We start from the raw sequence: 22,090 nt of genomic DNA on the forward strand, positions 1-22,090 counted from the left end.
TGTTTCTAAGAGATGGAGTTGGCAATGAGAAGATAGAGATGAAAGATGTAACTTATGTCAAAATTACCCAGGTAATTTTTTAGATAATTGTTGTTTCAGTCATTATTTTAAGCATAGAGATTCAATTATATGTCTCCAAGATAGATATAATTCCAGTAATCTGTGACTTGTTATACAAATATGACTGCTAGAATTTCATTAATAAGAGTGATGGGCTGGATCAGCCCTGTCTCTCAAACTAAGGCAGATTTGGTGCTTGAAGCATCTCCCTACCCAGAGGAAGGGAAAATCCATGGACAGCTTGAACGTAGGTTGGAATGAATAGGGGGAGAATTTGGTCATGCCATATTTGCTGCTCACTGTCTGGAATATTTCTCAAGTATGTCTCCTCTGATAGGGCAAAGGAAAGATGCAGATGGAGAAAAAGATAAATGATGGCAGAATCATGCAACCCTATACGGGCATTTTCAAGAAGAGCAGATACAAGAGAAAGTGCTCTAAGCATTCTTACTCTGTATTGTGTGCACCCCTTAAGGAAGGATCTTGAGAGAAGACTCTAGCACTGATCTGATCACTCTGAGCCTATTGCTATGGACTTGGGCAAAAAGTATCCCTGTATGGGCAATAATGAGTGAACATGGTGAATGTAGCCAATCTCTAATGGGATAGTCATAATTTGGAAATAGAAGTGGGAATAATAGTTTATTTAATCAGTGTTGAATTTTTTCCACAAGAACTCAGGGGAAAAATTACTTGACAAAATAGCCAGCCAGCCCATGAATAGAAAGGCAAAGCAGATACCATGTTTTAGAACCCATAAAGGTATTGAAATGGATGCAAAATTCCTAACAACAATGGAAAGGATTTGAAATGGCCTTACCTTGTATAAATGAATACATTTCATGCATAAAGCAGAATAACATGGCTTTTGTAAATGGTTTCTAAATCTTATATGAAAAATATAGTCTTGGCACAACACAGTGCAATGGTAATTGGATAAGAAGCCATGATCCAGAATGAAAAACAAAACTGATTTTTTATGAATTAGAGATATAATAAAGAGAAAGTGGTAAAATGGAAGTCCATGAAGAGTTTCTGTTCCTGGATCTCAGTCAGGGGTGAGAGCTGCAGAAGCTTTGTGAACAGACAATCTAAACTCAGAAAGCTTTGAGACAGAAGGGTTATGGACAACTCATCCCTTTAGATAGTTAGAAGAACTATTGGTTATACTAGGGATTAGGGGATCAAATGTCCATAGTTAGACAATGTCTGGGGATTCTGAGATCACAATTTAAGGGAGAACAAAGCCTGACCCATTTGGGGTCAATAGTGACATGGCAGGCCATTAGTGAAACTTGCGAAGTTAGGTATATCCCAAGAGAATGGTTCTCAGGCTCATCCTATTTTCCCACTGGTCAATCTAGGCTTACTGCCTGATAATAACCCTATTGGGATCCAAGATTCAAGTTATCAGGTGTTCTGGTCTCATATTAATAAAACATATCTAAATGCTTAATGCCTGCAAAAAGCTCTTATTGTGTGAATTCTCTCTCCCTTCATCCTTTCATTGGATATTTGTGGTTTTTTCTAACACATTATACAAACAACAGTAACTATTGATTTCCCTGCTCAAAAAAAGATTCCCCACTACTTGAGGCCAGTTTTAATTTGATGGGGACATGAGAGAAAGTTCTTCCTCCATGCCCCATCTCCACATAAGTCCCATAAAATAGGGGATAACAAAATCTAGGACTGTTCATTGGTAAGTTTTCTAAAAATGACCAATTGATAGGAGAGGAGAACAAGGACAAATGGTGAAGGTATTTGACTTGCTTTACTACATGATCTTTTGGAAAATGTTAACAATTTACATTCCTGTGACCAGCGGATGAGAGTGCCTCCACCTCTTGTACAATGTAGAATGCTATCATTGCTTTTACTCTCTGTAAATGTGAATAATTACAGATGCTATCTTCACATTTAAAAAAAATTTGTTATACTTGATTTACAACATTCTGTCAATTTCTGCTGTAGAGCAAAGTGACCCAGAAATACATGTATATATATTATTTTTCTCATCTTATCTTCTGTCATGTTCTATGACAAGTGATTAGATATAGTTCCCTGTGTTACACAGTAGGACCTCATTGCTTATCCATTCTAAATGTAATAGTTTGCATCTACTAACCCCAAACTCTCAGTCCATCTCACTCCCTGCTCTTCCCCCTTGGCAACTACAAATCTGTTCTCCATGTCTGTGAGTCTATTTCTGTTCTGTATATAGGTTCATCTGTGTCATATTTCAGATTCCACATATAAGTGATATCATAGGATATTTGTCTTTCTGACTTACTTCACTTAGTATGGTAATCTCTAGTTCCATCCATTTTGCTGCAAATGGCATTATTTTTTCTTTTCTATGGTTGAGTAGTATTCCATTGTGTATATGTACTTAACTTTTTTTTTTTTTACTATTAATGAGATAAGACTTTTTTTGGCCATTTCAATTCTTCTATTGTATGCCTGTACTTCTTTGCCCATTCCTCAGTTGGAGTTTTCATCCTTTTCTTATTGATAAATAAGAATACATATATTTAAGAATGATAACCATTACATATCATAAGGGTTGCAATATCTGTCCCCAGTTTGTCACTTGCTTTTATTATCTGTCTATGATGCTGTTGAAAATCTCTGTGTAGCACAAAAAATGGCTGTCATGCCTGTAGCCTTATATCTCACAAAGGAGGGACATTCTTCTTTATCAGCCTCAGCTCGAAACTCAGGAAGTACTCTGATTGGCTTAGTTGGGATTACGCTGTCCTTCCTAAACTAATCACCATGCCCAGAGAATGCAGAGAAAGACCATTCAAGACTCTGACTGGCTCAATCTAGCGTCTGTGCCCATTCCAGTACATGGAGATGGGGGAACACCATGAGAGACAGCCAAGCCACAGCTACACAGAGGTAGTGAAGGAAAATGACTACACAGAAACCAGAAACACCATAGTTGCCACAGTTAATTTCAGCAATGTGCCACTGCAGTTTTTCTCAAATTGATACCTGATTGTCTTGAAACTACTTTTTGAATAATCATCTAATGCCCAGATTTGTTTGGACACATACCAGGCCAAAAAAATTGCACTGCAATTCTGGCCAAAAACTATTTTAAATTTGAAATTTCAGCACTTGAAAATACTAAAGTAAACAAAGTTAAACTGATTTCTTTACTATACACTACATGAATTCCCAGAGGCTTTGACAGACTAAATATGAATTAGGAATCTCTAATATGTGTGTAAAATATGAAGAGTTTTTCACCCTTCTTAGCGTCAGGCAGTTACATATCTGCTCTGTTTTCAAGAAAATATAATTTGGTAAAATGTTGACAATATATTAAATTCTTATAAATATTTGCATTTACTTTTGGGCTTTTATTCCATTGATCTATCTAGTTAGGTTTGTAGTAAGAAATGGATTACACTGATGTGATGGTTAATTTTATGTATCAACTTGACTGAACTATGAGATGCTCCAATAGCAGGTAAAACACTATTTCTGGGTGTGTCTGTGAGGGTATGTCCAGAAGATATCAGCATTTGTATCAGTAGACTGAGTAAAGAAGATCCCCTCAACAATGTGCGTGAACATTATCCAATTTGCTCAGGGCTCCAATTGAACAAAAAGGTGGAGGAAAGGAAAATTCTTTCTTTCTGCATGAGCTGGGACATTCATCTTCTCCCTCAGACACCAGTACTCCTGCGGCTCAGGCCTTCAGGCTTGAGCTAAGATTGCACCACCAGCTTTCTTGGGTCTCCAGCTTGCAGATGGCAAATCATGAGCCTTATCGTTCTCTGTAATCATGTAAGATTACCCCTCAGATCCCTTTCTATATATCTATATATGTCCTATTCATTCTATTTCTCTGGAGACCCCTAATCTAACAAAGATGCTGTTAACCCAGAGACCTAGGAATATCACAGCCATCTCACTCCGCTCCTTCTCCCTGACACACACTCCCTAGCTGTGTGAGAATTATGGAAACCAAAGTAATATTCTACTGTTAGTCAGGACTTTGACCCCAAACTGCCACTAAAGAACCAAAGCTTGATTAAGTTACATCCAGCTATGGCCTGTGTACTCACCCACCCAAACCTGTGTACCTATCCATGGATGTCAGGATTTACCACTGAGTAGAACTGAAAGCCATACCTGCCAGTTATCAGAGGAAACAGAAGCAAAAGAATTTAGCACATGTATATCCCAGGCCTATCCCATGTGAATAAAGGTGAAAGTGGTACAAACTCCAGAAGGAAAGGTCCCCAAGTATGGAAGAAAAATAGAGGAGAGTTCACATTCATGTTTATTATAATTTTTTTCTTTGAATGCTCCTTTCCAAATAACGTGGCCCAGCTAGTGCAATGGAATATGATTAATGAAGTTTATTATTCCTGCAAGGGATGGAGTAAGAAGACTAGAATAAATATGAGGAGCTTGTGGCCAATTTGTTAATCCCTACACTAATAAGATTCTTCTTCTTATTATTATTAATGTTATAGTAATCACCACTTATAAACAGATGTTTGGTGTTTTCACCATTTACAGAGGCCCATAGCATATAGAAATTCCTGGGCCAAGGACTGAATCCATGTTACAGCAGAGACCCAATCCACAGCAGTGACAACACTGGATCCTTAACCACTAGGCCACCAGAGAACTCCAAAAAAGGTGCCTATGGACCCAGGATAACTGGTCTGGCTCCTACAGACCTACTCACCACCAGGTGAAAAACTTCAAATATATACCTTGTATCTTGAGGTGGGAGGCTGCTTGTCATCCCCACCCCTTGATTAATCATCTAAGAATGAACAGGGAGTTTCCATTATGGCTTAGCATAAACAAATCTGACTAGTATCCATGAGGACACAGGTTTGATCTCTGGCCTTGCTCTGTGGGTTAAGGATCTGGTGTTGCCATGAGCTCTGGTGTAGGTCACCAAAATGACTTGGATCTGGCATTGCTGTGGCTGTGGTTTAGGCCTGCGTCTACAGCTCTGATTTAACCCCTGGCCTGGAAAACTCCATATACTACAGGTGCAGCCCTAAGAAGACCAAAAAAAAAAAAAAAAAAGAGCGAACAGTATGAGGTTAGAGTTGATAGAGCTGACAGGAAGAAAGGATAATTTCTCTTTATTTTGCAGGAAAAAATTTACTCTGAAAAAAATCATTAAAATTTGTTAAATAAAATTTTTAAATATCAAAAAAAAATTTTATTTCTTAAATTTTATATTAAAATTGTTTATATTAAAGATATACATATGCATAATTTAATAAATCAAATAACCCTGTAAGGCCTGTAATAAAAACATAATGTAGTTGTCCCAGAACCACAGATGACAAAACATGCTCTAGAAGATGCTTTAACAAGGAAACTGAAACAACAACTACAACAAAAAACATTCAAAGGAAATGGTAAAATTGCTGTTGAAACTACCATTTCCTTAGAGGGGGCAAGTTCAAAATAGTTTCCTTCTTAGAAGTGAGAAATTAATTGGGCTAAAATGTGTAGCTAGCTGAGTAGTGTAAACACTGGATAAGTCTCAATGCTGTAAGATTATATTGGCTACATTATCTCTTGACCATTTATATCTTATATTCCTACCTGTAAACACAGATTATATTTAGGAAGACAGCTATGCTCACCACTATACCACCAATGCCAATACCACACAAGTTATATTTAGATGCCCAGCAAGTCCCCAGACTAAGCTTCCTAGAGCAAGCCCAGATCTGAAAACCATCACCAGTGCTGATGCTGCGTTACAAATGCCAGCGGCAAGTCTTTTATACAACTGCTGGCTGTTAGGAATTCTAGAAAGCTGCTATTAAACTGCAACCTGCAGAAGCTGTACCTATCTGTTGCTACTCATCCAGCAAAAATGGAAACAATGCAGACTGTTTTTTTCGTGTTGCTAATCTCCAAGTGATCAGAAGAGGCTATAACTGACTTAACTGTACATGGATGATTCTAACTGCTGGGAGAAGAGCATAATGTAGGGGGGAGGGGAGGAAGCAAGCAGACTACTTAGGAAGTTGTTGCAATAATCCAGGAGAGAGGTGAAGACAGGTTGGTAGAAGGGGAAGTGGTGAGAAGTGGTTGAACTCTGGATGTATTTCAAAGGGAGAGTCAATCAATTTGCCAATGGATTGCTTATGAGCAGTGAGAGAAGAAAAAAAAATCAAAAGGATTCCTAGATTTTGGCCTGAGAATTTAGAAGACTGGATTGTAATGTACTGATATGGGAAGAAAGATCATGGGTGGAGATTTTTAACCCAGCAGTGAGCACCAGACAGCAGGTGTTTGCAACAAAGAAAGGGTTTATTGCAGGATGATTTTGCAAACTTTGTGGTTTTACAGCAGGCAATTGTGGGCAAGAGCCTGTTAGGTGTGTGTAACTGATTTATCTTTATATGGTAGGCTCTGCTTGAGGAAGGCAACTCTGGTGCCTCAGGAGGAAGCAGTCTGCATTGATGTCAGCTATCTCTTCCTAGTCAATTTGATCTGAACATCTCCAGCATTTGTGCAGGACCAGATGTCAGGTGGAGTCTTCTTTGGCTCAAGCACTCTGAAGTTTGGCTGCCTTCTGGGTAGTGAGGAGGAGCTGGTATAGTCCCTTTCAAGGAGATTCAAGGGCAATCTTTGTTCTTAAGTGATTCTAAATCATAAGGGTAAGAAAAATTTGAAACATTAGTTTGTAGGGTCCAGATATTTGAAGAAACTAGAATTCAGGATCCAGTCCAGTTTACAGATATATACAAAACCTTAAAGACAATTGACATAAAGGAACAATCATCTCCATTTTTTAATCAAAAATAATCTTAGTAAAATGAATTTGTTTGCATTAAACTTGGCCTGATAATCTATATTGACTATATAAGCTCTTTTTTAAGACTACTTTGCTGAAACTGTTATGGCCGCTGCACAGCAGCTTCATGGCCACTGTGTATCAGCTCCAACAAGAAACCAAGAGAAACCAAGTGAGCACTCGGAGAGTTGGAAAACTCAGGTTTATTATGCTGCTGGCGGGCCCAGAGGAGATCACTCTCCAGAGTCTGAGCCCCAAGGAAAGGTTTTGCAAGACTTTTATGGGCTAGCTCTTCTGGGTCCAAGCTCGGCGGAACAGACAAGAGTGGGTATAGGCAGGATTAGGATTGCTGACTGGGTACAAGCAGGATTGCTGATGCAGAAGCAAATTTACAGAAGCATGGGTGGGGTGGTTAGGTTCTATTGGCTGGAACTTGCATAGTCATCACAACAGGGGTGTTCCCCTACTCTTCATCTTGTTGCGGAAACTGCAAAAACCGTGGCAGTGGAAGGAGACAAACAGCTCTCGGAGATATGGAAAAGCAAGGTTTATTCAGCACCGGTGTGGGCTAAGAGGAGTCACCTCCAGAGTCTGAGCATCAGGTCTTTCTTCTCAGTAACTTTTATACACTACAAGTTCTTGATTTTCCCATGTAAGCATCCTGGACCTCCCCCCATCCCCAAGCAGACAGTGTTCCTCCCTAAGAAAATGAGCCGGCAAGGTTACAGAAGCAGAACTGAAAAGCAATGTTGGGTACATGTTTAACAGGGCTGCTGGCTTGGATATAGGGTGCACAGTTGTTACATTATTACAAGAAGGGTGGTATAGTGATGAGCATAGCTGGAAAGGCTTGCAGCTGCCTTCTTAGCCAAGGGGGGTTGTTCTTTAGTTAAAACTCTATTTCAATCTTAGGACATTTTCTCCTTCAAAACAAGGTACTAGTTTGATTTTTCTTTTATTGTCTCCATACAGTCAACCTTAGTTCCTTAAAACTGTCCGGTCATATCTGAGTCTATGCATACCTCTCTCAAATATGACCATCCAATCAATCCCTTGATAATATAGCCAAAGTTTTCAATTGTGTCTATTACAAAGAGAATAGATTCTTAATGAATTTATGCAAATAACCAACTATATTGCCATGAAAACAATACTTAAAGGTTTCTAAATTCTAGAGGAATCATGGAGGAAAAGTGAATGGTTCATCTTTGTTTACAAGGGTATACTTTACCAAAATGCTGCAAGACACAGAGAAGTTTCCTTAGGTTTGGAAAAGCAAAACATAAGGAAACTAGCAATGGCTAAAACAAAAAAGTCACGGGAGTTCCCTTCATGGCACAAGTGGGAATGAATCTGACTAGGAACCTGAGGTTTTGGGTTCGATCCCTGACCTCACTCAGTGGGTTAAGGATCCAGCATTGCTATGAGCTGTGGAGTAGGTTGCAGATGTCACTCAGATCTGGCACTGCTGTGACTGCGGTATAGGCAGGCAGCTGTAGCTCCAATTAGACCCCAAGCCTGGGAACCTCCATGTGCCATGGGTATGGCCCTAAAAAGAAATAAAATAAAATAAAATAAAAAATAAAGTCATAAAAATTATAATAATGCCCATCATTTTATTCAGTCCCATGTAATTATACTCATTCTGATTGAATCAAAATTTTTTTATTAGTTTTGGAAATTTTTACCTAATTTCAGTTGGATGATTTTAAAGTTATCAGAAATTTCTACTTGTCAAAAGTGTTTTCCATGAATTTCTCTGAAGGTGAAATATTTTTGCAGAAACACTTTTGCAAAAGCATTGAGTTAAACAGTAACTGTACATAAAAGACTTTTTAAAAATGTCCATTATTTAAGATCTGATGAGAGTGCATTATAAATGGAATTTTCAAGGAGATGTATTTATTTCTGTGACACAATGTTTTATGAAAATGTATGAGCAGATCACTCAAGACGGTTTTTCTCTTGTTCTCAATTACTGTTTCACCTACTTAACCAGTTCCTGCTTCACCTACTCCCTACTGCAGGACTGACCTTTCCTCTTAGTCATAGATCCTTATCGGCAGGCCCCAGCTAGTGACTGTTCTGAAGATTAGAACATCTCTCCTAGGATAGCTTATCAAAGGGACGGTGCTGGGCATGCGCCTCTGCTAGTTTCCCTGGTAACAGATGAGCCAACCTGACTTCAATTCCCTTCTATATCTGGTAAATTTTCCCTACTCCCACCTCCCAACCATGCCCCCACCTCCCACTCTGTAGCAAAGATTATTGCCCTGTCCTGACTGCCATCTGCCACACACCCTGGGGTGTCGCTCCAGGACTTTGCTTCAGACATTTAAGATCCATCCCCTCCTCTGCCCATTAAATCACTGATGTCCCTATCATTGACTCTGTATTAAGGGAGTAATAAGCTCTGTATTCTATTTCAAGTTAATCACTAAAAGGATGTTGCCTGTAAACCTAAATTATACATTAAGGCCCATCCCTGGGAACCCTCCCTTCCAAGTAATGAAGATTAAGTTAAAATACCTTTGCTTCGCTCTCAGGAAACATCTTGACCAGGCCCACCTGTGGATAACTGCCAGAAGAAACAACACAACACCTCCACCTGAACCAGGAAATGCTTGACTTTATGCCCGCCCCCTTTAGTATAAAAGAAGCCTGAGTTCTGACTCGGATAACAGTGTTTGTTTGGGATGCTAGCTTTTTGGTCTACTGGCTTTCCAAGTAAAGTTGCTATTCTTTGCCCCAGCAACTAGTACTTCGATTTATCAGCTTGTCATGGGGAGTTTGGACTTTGCAGCAAATTTTGTCGCAGCCAGCTGGGAGCGTTACCACTCATGGTTTGTCGGCTCTGATTGAGGAATTTGGGGGCAAGGACCTAAAAGCTGCTGGGACATCTTGTCCTGAGGATCTTTACTTCAAAATTCCCCAAGGTGGCACAAGCTGCCCAGCACTTGGCAATTGGAGCAAGGAATCCACGTTTGAGGCTCCATGCAGTAGGGTAAGTCACTCCAGTATATACAGCCAGGACCTTTATTTCCTGTCTGTGCTTTTTCTCCAGAATAAGCCATTTGAGTTGGGGTTCTCTGTTGGAGTGATGAAATATTGCATCTCTTCTCTGGGGATTTCTCTCCAGAATAAGCAGTTTGTAGTGTATTTGAGTGGGATAAGCTGTCGGAGAAAGAAAAGAGCTATTGAACTTTTACGGAATTTGTGAATTGGTTTGTGTGTTTCTTTGCAGGCTAGCGTTTGCATACTTCTGTGTTTTGTCTTGAATTTCTGTCTTCTGGGGAATGGGGAAATGTTTCAACTATCCCTAAAGAAAGTCCTCTGAGGTGCATTTTGGATAAGTGATGTGACTACAGCTATGAATCCACGGGTGACTGGAAGATATAATTTAACAATGTGTGGCCACAGAACTTGTTAGGATCCCCACCAGGGGTTCAGACAGGGTTATCTTGAGACCCTGCACCATGTACTACCACCCTTGCTATGTTAATTACATCATTTATGGTCTCACATATCCTTGGCATATGTAAAACTCCAAGACCAAACTTATCACTGGCCAAAACTTTTTAATATTTTTGACAAACTTCCCCCAAATCAAATTCTTTTTTTTTTGTCTTTTTTGTTGTTGTTGTTGCTATTTCTTGGGCCGCTCCCGCGGCATATGGAGGTTCCCAGGCTAGGGGTCCAATCGGAGCTGTAGCTGCCGGCCTACGCCAGAGCCACAGCAACTCGGGATCCGAGCCGCGTCTGCAACCTACGCCACAGCTCACGGCAACGCCGGATCGTTAACCCACTGAGCAAGGGCAGGGACCGAACCCGCAACCTCATGGTTCCTAGTCGGATTCGTTAACCACTGCGCCACGACGGGAACTCCCCAAATCAAATTCTAAATGAAGTCCCTTTGAACTCCAGCTAACTTTTTTGAGGTTTTTCCAAAGAGTCCCTGCAATACCTCAAATTATTTTCTCCATCTTAGAGAGAAAAATTAAACTAATTAGGCTTATTTCATATATTAAATTACATGGGAAGCAGTGTTGAATAAACAGTGATAAAACTTCTTAGAGTGTATCATATGAGTAAATATTAATGTACACACACATTCTGGAAATTATATGGAACTTCCATATAATTTGGAACTTACCAAACAATAAGTAACAATATCAGTCATAATCTTAGTAATTATCATAAATCATTACTGCTGTGACAGACAAAAATTTCATTGCAATTGCATTGTAATCCTGGTTGGTTGATACCAAAGCAAAAAGGCATCCTTTTAATGGTTAGAGCTTATCAATTGCTACTTACCATGACTTTGGAATGAGTTTATAGCTACCTTGTGAAAAAATGGAGAAGAATGATATTTTACAAGTATTTGTGCTATTACATCAGGGAAAATAAAAGGAGTAGAATGAAAGTAAGGTTATGTTGCTTCAAAATTTAACTCTTCTAGATGAGCTCAGGACTTCCCCCTCCTTGTAAGGATTAACTAGAAAATTGCATGTCATTTTCTGGAGCACAGGACATTGGCCTGGTTATAACCATCTAAAACCAGACAGGGCACATAATTGGAGCCAGAAGCCATTTCCAGAGCAGGGCAATTTCCATGGCTATTATCTCATATTGGGGGCTAAATGAGAATGGCCAGCTGGGTTTCTCAGACTTATTTAATTGGAAAGATTTCAACTCTCCATTTATAGGGGGGCTCCTCTAAACCTGAAGCCTGTTTGGCAGTGCCCAGAGCTCAGCTAAATTGGGACCCCAATGAGGGAAGAATGTTCTTTCTAGAACACTACTTATAGCATGTTGACAGGGCTTTGAAAAGGAGAACAAAAGCAAGAGTTTGAACAAAATTTAAGAGACTCAGAAAAAAACAAAGCAAGCAAGCAAACAACAACAAAAAAAACCCCTCAATTTTTGGAAAGGATTTATCAGGCCTATAGGTACCATGTTAATACAGCTCCCAACACCTCTGAAAATCTTAGAATGGTAAATTTGACTTTGTCTTGGGAAAAGGGTCTCAGACATCAGGAGAAACTTGCAAAAAGTAGGTGGTCCACTTTGGCTAAAGACTTATACACTGGTAGAGGTTGCTTTTAAAGTGTTCAACAGGGAAGTACAGCAAAAGAAAGAAGATATAGAATGCCACCCTTTTTTTTTTTTTTTTTTTCCTTTTCTAGAGCCTCTCCCGCAGCATATGGAGGTTCCCAGCCTAGGGGTCTAATCAGAGCTGTAGCCATCGGCCTACATCAGAGCCACAGCAACTTGGGATCTGGGCCGCATCTGCGAAGTACACCACAGCTCACGGCAATGCCAGATCCTTAACCCACTGAGTAAGGCCAGGGATCGAACCTGAAACCTCGTGGTTCCTAGTCAGATTCGTTAACCACTGAGCCACAACGGGAACTCCCAAGAATGCCACTCTTTTTGGCAGCAGTATTGGACTCAGGAATGTGAGTAACCTAAAGAGAGGTAAGCACTTTGGGGAAGGAACAGTGTGTTGTTGACTATAAGTGATCTCAGAGATACAGTAGTGAGTGACAGCTTGGAGCAAGATCTTAATTCTCTGCTCAGGAATGAACCGGCAGCCTGGATGAAAGTCTGGGAATCCTAACCTCTAGGCCAGCTAGAGGCTGAAAGTAGAATTGCCCTGATTCCTGCCCCCTGTTGAAAGCAAGACTGTTGCAAGGAGTCAAAGGTTGTGAAAAACAGGTATAAAGTTTATTGTTAGAGTCACAGTACAACATGTGGGAAAAGATACAAAGAAGTAGTTTATTTAAGTCAGAAGCAAAGAAGAAATACACACCCTAAAAAAGGAGTGCAAGTGCAGGGGTTGCCTTCAGTGAGGAGCACACCAGAGAGATGATTTAACTTGTTCATACGTGGCAGTTCTTCTGGGCCTGTTTACCTTTGGCCAATTATCTTGTTTTATTTCTCACACTTGAGTGGACACAGGATCCTCCTCCTCCTCAGTATGCATGTGCATCTTTTGGCAAAGATGGGTTCCAGAGCAAAAGGTATCAGGGGATGGTATCAGGACATATTATGGCCTGGCTCCCTCTCCCTTGACCCCTGGGGGTCTTACTAAGCATGTGTAATTTGGGAGCTCTCTTTGACCCCAGGAGTGATTGAAGTGGTCATCTTTCTACTCCTGAAGGGCTCAGGTCCTGCAAATAACTTTCTCCTTGAGGTGTCAAAGAGAAGAAAGGCCCAATCTACTCAGACTAACAAGTCCCAGCTGTTCTCAGCCCAGGGGACCATCTATCTCCTACCTCATAAGGAGGAAGAACATTGAAACACAGATTGCCCTAGGCTGAAACATGAGAGGAAAACAATAAAAGACTGAGCCTCTCGTATAGTAGAAAGAGAAGAACACTCAGGAATGAATAGGCCCAGGATCTCCCTTGGATTTGAGGTGCCTAATTCCCCACAGGAACATGGCTAAAATTGACAGTGGGGAATGAGCTGATTAACTTTCTGATAGACCTCACCATGAAGTTAAATAGCTTGATATCAGAATCTAAAAATAACCCAAAGACTGCTATCAGACCTCCTCCGGAGATGGCTCAACACAGAGGAACCTGCCCCACCCAGGACTGGAAAATAGATGCTACTGAAACTTGAGCTGCAGGAAATGTCAGAAAACCTGCTAGTGTTTGTGTACACCTTTTCAGAATGGGTGAAAGAAAACCTGTCCTATCTGAACAGAGAATCTCTGAAATGGTAAAGTCCTCCTTAGGGAAATTATCCCCTGATTTGGATTAAGGCCTTGAAATTACACTCATCCTGGAGACCACAATCAATAGGAAAAACCAAGAAAATGAATCCTACATTAAAAAGAAAACTTCTCTAAAGTGCCAAGAGACTAATTAACTTGGGGTAAGGACTTGCCAGCTGCCCTACTACAGATCAATGGCCCCCAGAAACAGGCTTAAATTAAACCCCTTTGAAGTATTGTATGGTAGGCTCTTCAGGTATCTGCCTGGGCAGGAGAATTTATAAATATTCTAAAAGACCTAGCAGTTGCCAGTTATGTTAAAACTTAGGCAATATACTAACCTCTGTTAATGAGTTTACCTCTAACAGTTCTGCCTATCCAACTGGGATAGATGGTAATTTCATTGTAGCTGGAGAAGGGTCAACCAATTTGCTTAATTTTGCCCAAGTAAATAGCACAAGAATTTCCTATATATATATATATAGGGAACTGGAACTAAAACCCCAAATTCAATTACAAATTAGAAAACAAAAGTGCTATGGGGTTTCATCAGGTTCAAATAGCTTTAGATAAAGAACTGATTAAAGATTATAAGGAATATTCATCAACACCATTCAGCAGGAAATAACCAGAACTGTCTTCATCCCTTTTCCCACAAGGTTATGAAATGGACATTGACAGTGGAGAATTGTAATAGGGAAGAAGCTTTGTATTTTATTTCAGGTTAATCACTAAAAGTATGTTGCCTGTAAGTTGCCTGTAAGCCTATTACACATAATGACTCATGGCTGGGAACCCTGCCTCTTAGGTAATGAGCATTAAGCTAAAATACTTTTGGTTAGCTCTCAGGAAACATCCTGACCACCTTTTAATGACTGCGGGAAGGAAGAAATTAACACCTCCCCTCTGGAGGCTGACCGAAACCAGGAAAAGCTTAACTGTACTCCCTCCCCCTTTAGTATAAAAGAAGCCTGAGTTCTTAACTCTGGCAAGATCATTCTTTGGAACATGAGTCTACCATCTTCTTGGTCTTTCTGAATAAAGGCACTATTCCTTGCCCCAACAACTCCTCTCTCGATTATCAGCCTGTCATGTGGGGAGAAGTAAAAGTTTGTGTTTTTTCTTTGATCTTGAGGCTGGGCTAGTACAGACCCAGCAGTTCCGAGGGTGCAGCCCAATAGATAATTGGAATTATGACATAATATTATACCAGGGATCATCAGTTTTTTTAGGAATTTCACAATTTCCAAAACACTTATACACATGTATAAACACAATATAATCTATATACCTGTATAAACACAACATAATCCTAGACCACATGAATTTAAAGAATTTGCTAGTGTTTACTTGTTTTTAAGACAATTAAATAGAACTCTTGAACAAATCATAGCAATACTGTCCAGAGTTAGGTTTATCACACATCTGCTATGTGTATAAACACAACATGAACCCACAGATGTCCTTATATAGTCCTGTTCTAAAATTTCAGCTATGAGACAGGTATAATTAGGTAAAGCTCACTAGTTAGATTCAACTTTTTGTAAGTTTTTTTCTGGTAGATTGAATATGTTTACTTGCTCAGATGGCTAAATCCTTTCACTAATATCTGTGGAGAAACACTTTAAGATTTTTTTGGACACAGCATGCAGAAGTTTCCTGGGACAAGGATTGAACCCATGCCACAGCAGTGACCCAAACCATAGTAGTGACACTGGATCCTTAACCTGCTACACCACCAGAGAACTCATTAAATTTTTTTCAACTTGCCCATTTCTAACTGCATTGCCCCTATTTTGTTCTAATAAGTCTCTCCTTTAAGTTTATAAAACATTCATATCTCCAAGCACAGGGAAGGAATGCAAGTTCCTCCCAGAAAGACTTTGGTTTCTCAAGGCTAATATTTACAAACCTTTTGAGATAGGGAGGTTTTCTGATTGGTTAAAGGAATAACTTTGAACTGCCTCTGAACTGCCTCTAGAGCTGCAATTATTATTATTATTATTATTTTTACAGCTGCACTTACAACATATGGAATTTCCTGGGCCGGGGGTCAAATTGGAGCTGCAGCTGCCAGCCTATATCTATGCCACAGCAACACCAGATCCAAGCTGCATCTGTGACCTACGCCACAACTTGTGGCAATGTAGGATCCTTAACTCACTGAGCAAGGCCAGGGTTTGAATCTGCATCCTCAGGGACACTATGTCAGGTTCATAAATTGCTGAACCACAACAGGAACTCCTAGAGCTGCATTTCTAGTTTTACAAAGAATTTTAAGTACAGTTGTTCTCAATTTCTTAGGGAATTAGTTTGTAATTTAAATGACACCAGAGGTTGATCCACCCATAAATTATTTTACAAGGGTTTTGGAAAGTTTATCTTTCTCTCTGGGAACATAGTTTCATTTTAGCTTAGGGTGGAAGCTTTAAAAAAAAAATTCCTATCAAGCTCTGAATATCAGTTTCCAATTCAGCCAAATTTCTGATCATAAAGTTATTAAACCCCTTCAACTATCTTGCCATGTTTTAGCTGGAACAAAGAGTAAATATTTCTGGCAGTATTAAGTAACTCCATGGACCCAAAAGGTATCCTCAGAGAGGGTGCAAAGGTTACTACATTCCCAATATCTGGAGTCACTCCCAGAGTCACTCCCAAAGATAACCAAAGAAAGAACCAATAGCCTGTGTGTCCCAGGCAGACAGAAAGCTAAGCCAAGCACTTAAGATGAAAAATCAGAGAAGGCAGGAAGTTAGTTACTGAGTAGTTGGTAGTTAGTTATACTGAGTAGTTAGTAGTTAGTGAGAGAGGAAGAATCAGTAACTAATAGGTCTAGATTTAGAAAGGGACAATGTGAAATTTTATTTTTCTCTCTCAGCTGGGCATTACAAACAGGTTCTGGAGAACTTGCTAAGAATTCTCATCCTTCACTGGAATCTGCTAGTTTTTCCAGGAATTCCCTCTCCAGGTTCTAGTTTTTAACTTTAATTTTAGCCTCCCTTGGCTGTTTAAGAGCATAGCACTTTCCCAGGGAAACTCTTGAAGTCCTATCAGTTCTGGGCAGGGAGATGGCTACATGGGGCTATACTTTTAGGAGTGGATATCAGGGCATTCAAATTGATTTTGACAAATTTGCATAGGGCCTTGAAGGACAATCTCTTTTCCAGTGTCCCAGTTAATACAACTAAAACAATCTATGGGGTCAGTATTTTAATGATGGACCCCTAGGAAAATGCAGCATCAATGGGGCCCAGGTATGATTTTTAAGTGCCTGGCCTTGAAGCTGTTGTAGCTGTAAGGATAATGGTTTGGTCAACTTTGTTTATGATCTTGTGTCTTTAAATTTTCATTTGTCTTCTATAACAATTTTTAATGAAGCTATTTTGGAATTTGGAGGGGGTGCTTTTGGAGTTGTCTTATGCTACTTAAAATAGGCATCCTATTCTGTTTGCTTAATTTAAGAGCCCTTACTTTCAAGTACACTTTTTATTTATTTTTGCTATTTTAGGGCTGCATCCACAGCATATGGAGATTCCCAGGCTAGGGGTTGAATCCAAGCTGTAGCTGCCAGCCTATGCCACAGGCACAGCAATGTCAGATCTGGGCTGCCAGCCTATGCCACAGGCACAGCAATGCCAAATCTGAGCTGCATCTGCGACCTACACCACAGCTCACAGCAATGCTGGATCCTTAACCCACTGAGCAAGGCTAGGGATCCAACCCTCAGCCTCATGGATACCATTGGGTTGGTTAACCTCTGAGCCATGAAGAGAACTCCTTAAGCACACTTTTTAAATGATCTTATCTGACTTAAATGTTCTGCATAATGGCCATTGTAATACAGGTTGTAATTCCCCTGAGAGCTGGCAGCAGCTTTGTTGGACCTTGGCTCAAAAATGGAAATTAACCCACATCTCTCTCCAGCCACATTTTGGGACTGACAACCTCATGGTTACTAAGTCAAGTTCTCAAGATCACAAAATTATAGATGTTTTTAATAAAACTTTGCCTTAAAAAAAAAAATACTTGTAGCTTCTGCAGCAATAGTTCTTAGGTATACAATAGGTAAGTTGTGCCATAAGGTAGGGTGATTAACTCTTTAGATTTTAAGGAGTCTTGTTTTTATTAAGCCTTTGGATCTCTCAGAGCCAAACTAATTCCTAAAAAGGGATGTGCTGCTAGGTTGGAAAATGTGTGATATTTAGCTGTGTACTCGTTGCAGAGAAATTTCATTGAGGATGGCAGGTAACTTAGTGTCAATCTAACACATCCTGTGACCAACTTAGGCTAACATAGAAATCTCTTGGTTAGGTGGCAAGTGCTGTAACAGCTCAATGCATGTCCAATAGTTTTTTCAGCTTTTTTTAACTTCTACATTTCTCCCCTTGTCTTTTTAGGGCCGAACCCATGGCATATGGAGGTTCCCAGGTTAGGTGTCAAATCGGAGCTGTAGCTGCTGGCCTACACCACAATTCTAGCAACACAGGATCTGAGCTGCATCTGTGACCTATGCCACAGATCAAGGCAACACAGGATCCTTAACCTGCTGAGAGAGGCCAGGGATCAATCCTGCATCCTCATGGGTACTAGTCAAGTTCGTTAACCACTGAGCCATGACGGGAACTCCTCAGTCCAGTTTTTAGGTTGGACTCAGCAGCGTTTGGCTGGTACAACTAGGAATCTGAAGATCTTGAAACTGAGAAGGGCCTTGTGGGGCTCCTAGGTACAAAAGTCTGTGTCCCCATTTCTTGTTTTTAGAAAAATGGCCTCATTCAGCCTCCATGGCCTTCTCTGAGTTCCAAGGGGCACTGTCTGTAAGGCATTATCTGCTCTGGCCTCCTTTGCCTGGCAAAGAAAGAAAAGATATTTTTTTTCTTTTACCCAAAACTCTGTTTCAAAGTTTCTATTCAGCACCAGTGGACAGAGGCCAAGTTTTAGCAACAAACTTTGGGGGCTCGTTTGGGATCAACTGACTGGCAGCTGGCCGTGTGTGGCCCCTGGACTTCATAAGATGGCTTGGGGTTTCTCTCTATGCAAACCTCTTTCAAGAGAGCAGAGGGTTGGAGGATGACTCAAGAGGCCAGATCGTCAGAGATCCTGCCATTGGGCCATGCCCAGGTCACACCCAGCCAGCCGTCTCAGTAGTTGGAGCTCCAGGATAGGAACAGAGGACTAGAGAGAAACTGCCCAGCAGCTCCAAGGCCTTGAGGACATCTTTATCTCTTTGTGCCCACGCCAGCCCAAACCTCTTACTCTGAGAAATGATTTTGGGGAAGAACAAAAATAGCATCTGGGCCGTTGTGACACCTCTACCAGTATCTGGGTAAGTCCCCCAAGAGCACTCTGAGGCCCCTTGGATCTGATCCATTTGAGAATTCTCAAAGGGCACCACTCGGACTCAGGTCCTGGGCTTAGTGGCACTTGGAAGCCAATTTGAGTTGGTTTGTAGCTTCCTTTTGGCTGGCAATGATTATGCTTTTGCTTTCAGTTTTGTGCGTGAATGTTTCATTTGATTCAATATGGGAAGAACTTCTCCAGTTCCATATGATAGCTATGAGCCCAATGACCAAGAAAATTTATTCCAACTGTTATTTATAATAGTGGATTTTATGTTGTGATATCAGATCCATAATTAAGCTTAGAAAATGAAGATAGCATGATAATGTGAGAAAAAAAAAAAGTATATATATATGTGTAACTGGGTCACCATGCTGTACAGTAGAAAAAAAAATGTATTGGGGAAATAACAAAATTTTAAAAAATTAAAAGAAAATGAAGATAATGAGATCTGGTTGTATGTTTGTATACATTTTCTTTTTACCTTTGATATTATCAAAATTAATTTGTAAATGATCTATAGTTAATTGGCTTAAACAATTGAAATTAAGCACTTATAGAAATTCTCAAAAACAGAAGGTTACTGGCCAGAATTAATTTTAGGTTCATGTGAACTGGGAAATATTCAGTATTAAATTAATACCTGATATTAGGTTTGTTGATTTAAGTGATAGAGACATGTCTTTAGAGTCATCAAGATTAAGTATAAATCTTTATTGTACTTAGCTTTTAATAGAAGTAAAATAAGATGTTGCTGTATCTGTTGCAATTTATCAGCAAGAAAATAACTTGGTATGATAACATTTTTATAAGAAACTTAAATGTAAATGAGACAAGCTTTTGTGTGAACTCTTTAGGAACAATTTGGGGAAAATTGTTTTAGGAATATCTATTTTTAAAATAATCTCTCCAGATATCTGGTAATGTGAAAATTTAGAGTTGCACAAAACTTAAACTATGTTGAATGATGGAAGATTATGGAATAACTAGGTCATTTCCAGATAGGGTAATATACTGAAACATTAATTACTGGACATGGGCTTCACTTTACAGAGAAACTAAAGATATTTGGGACTATTAAATATTCAGTGCCACCCTGAGATGTTCTCTATAAGAAAACCTGTTTTTAGAAATTACTTATATAGTAGTTCTTGGTTGCTTAAGGAAATGAGGATGTATGTTTTCAGTAAAGAAGGGATGAGGAATGTCAGGAATGGCATTGCATTTTCTTAAGGGAAAAGAGTGATTTTTGTCCTAGAGGTGGCTGCTTCTGAATTTAAAAGAATATGGGGCAAAATAATAATGGATACAGAAAGTGATGGAAGGTTGGTGGGGAACTGGACACTGAGAGAAGATTTTGTGCATGGTTGGGACTATGTTTAGAATAAATTTAATTGAATAAATTAATTTAATAGTAAACTGGTGCAAAACTTAAATTTGGAATTATCTGTTAAGACAAGTTAATGCTGAACTGCAGATTGTGTGAAGTTCTTTGCCTTTAAGTGATCTAAATTTGCTCTTGAGATCTGCCATAAATTTGGTTAAAGAGAAGGGCTTATTTCACAGTGACGTATTATCTTATTTGCCTGAGTGTTTTAAAGCCCTTTGACAAACTTCTCAAATAGCAAATTTTAGTTAAAAGTTCTTTTGACTTCCAACTAACTTGGAATGTTCCAGGGAAACTCTGAAGCATCTTAGAGAAATACTAAGTTAACCAAGATTATTTGGTATGTTAAGTTACATGGAAAGCATTTTCAAATGAGAAACAAGCCTTCTTAGGTTAAACTGTATAGATAAGTGTTATTAATACAAATATTCTAAAAATTATATGGGATCTTTTTTTTCTTTTTCTGGCTGCACGTACAGCGTATGGAAGTTCCCAGGCCAGGGGTCAAATTAGTGCTGCAGCTTGTGGCAATGCTGGATCCTTAACCCACTGAATGAGTCCAGGGATTGAACCCACATCCTCGCAGAGACAAAGTCAGGTCCTTAACCTTCCGAACCACAATTTAGATGTTTAGGGGACTCCTAAAAATTATATGGAATTTTTAAAAAGCTGATATGTCCTGGCAAAATGTTTATCAGTCATAATTCTAGTTACCAATCTTAGTGTAATATGTCACAGTAGTAACTAAGTTTCCATGTCAAATCGCATTGTAATCAGATTTTAAACATGCCTTAAGTTTTTTGTCATTATAGACAGAGGTTTTACTCTGATGCCTTTGTAAAAGTGCTTTCTCTTCAAGAAGATCAATAAAAAGGATTTTTTAACTTTTTTTATTACAGTTGATTTACATTGTGCCAATTACTGCTGTACAGCAAAGTGACCCATTCATATACATATGTATACACACACACACACATAATATATATATTCTTTTTTTCTCACATCATCCCCGATCATGTTCTATCCCAAGAGACTGGACATAGTCTTATATCCCTGTGTTGTACACTAGGACCTCATTGTCAGTCCATTCTAAATGTAGTAGTTTGCATCTACTAACCCCAAACTCCCTGTACATCCTCCTCCCCCCTTGGCAAGCACAAGTCTGTCTCCATGTCTGTGAGTCTGTTTCTGTTCTGGAAATAGGTTCACTTGTGCCATATTTTGCTTTTTATGTGTGTGTCTTTTGTCTTTTTAGGGCCGCATCTGTGGCATATGGAGGTTCTCAGGCTAGGGGTCCAATCAGAATTATAACTGCCGGCCTACACCACAGCCACAGTAATGCCGGATCTGAGCCACGTTTGTGACCTATAGCACAGCTCATGTCAATGCTGGATCTTTAACCTACTGAGCAAGGCCAGGAATTGAACCCATAACCTCATGGTTCCTAGTTGGATTCATTTCTGCTGCACCACGACAGGAATTCCTGTGCCATGTTTTAGATTCTACACATAAATGATACCATATTTGTCTTTCTGATTTACTTCACTTAGCATGAGACTGTCTAGCTGGATCCATGTTGCTGCAAATGGCATTATTTCATTCTTTTTTATGGTTAAGTAGTACCCCATTGTGTACTACTTAATCCACTCATCTGTCGATGGATATTTAAGTTGTTTCCATTTTTTTTTGGATATTGCAAATAGTGCTGCAGTGAACATAGGGATGTATGTATCTTTTGAATGGTAATTTTGTCCAGATACATGCCCAGGAGTGGAAT

The 22,090-nt window shown here is 39.6% G+C and overlaps 1 protein-coding gene across 2 annotated transcripts in view; it reads left to right on the top strand.

The window, feature by feature from the left end:
- Positions 1-9,593: 9,593 nt before the first annotated feature.
- GLIPR1 (GLI pathogenesis related 1) overlaps positions 9,594-22,090 on the top strand; it is a 54,894-nt gene continuing 42,397 nt past the window's right edge. Inside the window, exon 1 of one of the 2 annotated variants that reach the window (XM_047787220.1) lies at positions 9,594-9,866. The gene's annotated coding sequence lies outside the window, so the exon portion shown is untranslated. Of the gene's footprint in view, positions 9,867-18,704; positions 18,913-22,090 lie in introns of those variants that run through there. The other variant, XM_047787219.1, reaches the window with a different exon arrangement.

Source organism: Phacochoerus africanus, chromosome 7 (genome assembly GCF_016906955.1).
Source record: "Phacochoerus africanus isolate WHEZ1 chromosome 7, ROS_Pafr_v1, whole genome shotgun sequence".
Lineage (NCBI taxonomy): Eukaryota > Metazoa > Chordata > Mammalia > Artiodactyla > Suidae > Phacochoerus > Phacochoerus africanus.